We start from the raw sequence: 2,354 nt of genomic DNA on the forward strand, positions 1-2,354 counted from the left end.
AGTGAGAGTGAGAGTCGGAAAGAAAATTAGAGGTGCAAGTTCTCCCAAATGTACAGAAAAAGTCAATTCTGGCTGCAAAAATCCTCAATGACTGCCTCACTGGTTCAGTGCTGAGAGAGAGAGCGAGTGAGCAAGCACACTTACATTTAACCCACAAAATGAAGGTGAGACGCAGCTAGAGTAAGTTAGGGTCTAGACAAGCTGGGTAATGATAGTAATGATGACAAAGCAATAAAGGCTTTCACACCTGCCAAGAGCACTAACCTCTCCAGGGACCCTGGATGCATATTCTTCCAACTGCTAAGAAATTCACGTGCCAACATGTCTTCACTACCATTACTTCCTGTACTTTCTTTTCTGTATCAGGCTAGTCCATGTTACAATCTGTGGTAGAGACCTAGACAGAGAATGTGTCTGAGAATGGGATGGATGAGGAAAGGGGCTTGGATGACAGAGAGCAGTCAGGAGTACAAAGAGAGAACCACAAGTCATTGCCATGACAAACTGCAGACCCTCTATATAGACTCTATGTTGGACAACCTTGTTACAATGACCAGATTCTCTCCTAATGGCTACAGTGCACAGCTTCCTTCCCACCTTTAACCCCTTACTCTCCTGCACATGAGGCTCTGTGATTCTTGGCAACTTCTGTTCACAAGGACTGGTAAAGCAGGAAGCTGAAGGTCATCTGCCCAAGCAGGCAGTTAAATAATTGGATAGCTTTTGTGGGTGGCCAGCACTGCAGTGAGACACAACAGCTGATAGGGGACACTTGGCCAGCACGTCAGGTGAATGCATGAGGTAGGAAGCTCTTGAGAGCAGAAAGCAATGTGTGCTGAATAAATCTCTGACCACCACTCCTTCTGTGGTCAATTCTGTTGTAGGCACAAAGCCACTAGAGAAGATCATGACTAGAAACAGCTGTGAAGTGCTTCAACCATACAGGCAGAAATAAACTCAGCGTCAGGTTTGAAGAGGGAACCAGAGGATAAAAAGATGCCTTCTCATTTATCATTACAGCCAACATGTAGACGTCACATTATCTGACTCAAGCCACAAACTAGGTAACTGGATTGCCAGGTTTAAGGTTTCAGGTCACATCAGGGAATAGTTTTACCAGCAGATGTAAAGATTCTCCCTTGGGTAGCATTCAAGGTCAAAGTCAGCAAATCCTAGCCTAAAAATAGATTCTAGTTTCAAAGTTGGTAAGATTTCCTTTATCGTCCTGCCACACTTCATAGATCCAAGCTACCTACAGCACCTGTCTAAACCTACAGGTAAGCCTGACTCATATGAGCTTTGTTCTGTGTTTCTTATACTATCATGCTTCCTTTTTAAAACTAGCTTAACAATCCATGGCAAGGACTGAGAGCTGGCGAATCTTCCAAGATAACTGTGGTCTTTAATAATTTATGCAGACATAAGGCATAAGAAGGTGACAATCTAAATCATTTTGAAAGAGCAAGATAGAAACAGTTTAATTTTTAAATCCTACTTTGTAGATTAGTTTATAAGAAGGGATTTTTTTTAACAATACAATTTTGTTTACCCCAGAGACAGAATAATCTAAAAATATCAGAGAAAATACAGTTTGAGGAAGGGTATTTTAGCTTAGGGGCTGGAGGCAAGGGTAGGGGGGTGGGGAGAGTTGTGTGTATTTGTTTTTTAAGTCTTTATTTGTGATGTCTCCTTAAAATCAGAAACATCCCCCTACCCTATATTTTTTCATTCTCTGATAGTCCTTCCACTTAAATCTGACTTTTCCAATTCAATTACAGTTCTCTGAGATGAGACTGGTTTTAAGTTTCATGGGCACTCTCAGGACATTTAATGAAACCCCAGCTTAATCTGTTTTAAATTAACCAGTTCAGTCAACAATGAAGAATGAGGGTAAATATATATTTTTAAAAAGTCATTGGTGGTTTAGAAATTCATCAAAATAGCTGGCTAGTTTAGAACATACACAGCAGGAAGATTTGGAAAATAATTACAGAAGTTTACAATTCCTTCTTGCTTGAAACTGTTTAAAGACAGCTGCATCAAATGAACTGTTTTACAGCCCCAAAGTCTTTCAAAACATAAGGGCATCTGCAAAATATGAAGAAGCTGAATTAAGTGACAATTCTGGGTAAATATTGGAGGAGGATTATAAATAAGGGCCACATTTTTCTTTGTTTTATACCATGTGGGTATCCTAGGATTTTAGTTATGTGCTTACAGCTTTTAGTTCTTTGTCAGCTTCTTAGCAGATGAAGAAATTAGCTTTTCACCCACAGAGCATTTTCCCCCAGGAGATATTTGTACATATCTTTTTTTTTTTTTTTTGCAAAATACACAACATTCTTGATCAAATA

At 39.7% G+C, this 2,354-nt stretch overlaps 1 protein-coding gene and 1 long non-coding RNA gene across 2 annotated transcripts in view; one reads left to right on the forward strand and one right to left on the reverse strand.

Annotated features, from left to right (window-relative positions):
- Positions 1 to 358: 358 nt before the first annotated feature.
- LOC109287372 overlaps positions 359 to 2,354 on the reverse strand; it is a 10,012-nt gene continuing 8,016 nt past the window's right edge. Inside the window, exon 3 of the long non-coding RNA XR_002094843.1 lies at positions 359 to 397. This is a non-coding gene — a long non-coding RNA (uncharacterized LOC109287372). The remainder of the gene's footprint in view (positions 398 to 2,354) is intronic.
- Positions 601 to 2,354, forward strand: part of LOC109287371 (dual specificity phosphatase DUPD1-like) — a 41,656-nt gene continuing 39,902 nt past the window's right edge. Inside the window, exon 1 of the mRNA XM_019502374.1 lies at positions 601 to 1,277. The gene's annotated coding sequence lies outside the window, so the exon portion shown is untranslated. The remainder of the gene's footprint in view (positions 1,278 to 2,354) is intronic.

The sequence above is a fragment of the Gavialis gangeticus genome, unplaced genomic scaffold (genome assembly GCF_001723915.1).
Source record: "Gavialis gangeticus isolate Ggan-Ray unplaced genomic scaffold, GavGan_comp1, whole genome shotgun sequence".
NCBI lineage: Eukaryota > Metazoa > Chordata > Crocodylia > Gavialidae > Gavialis > Gavialis gangeticus.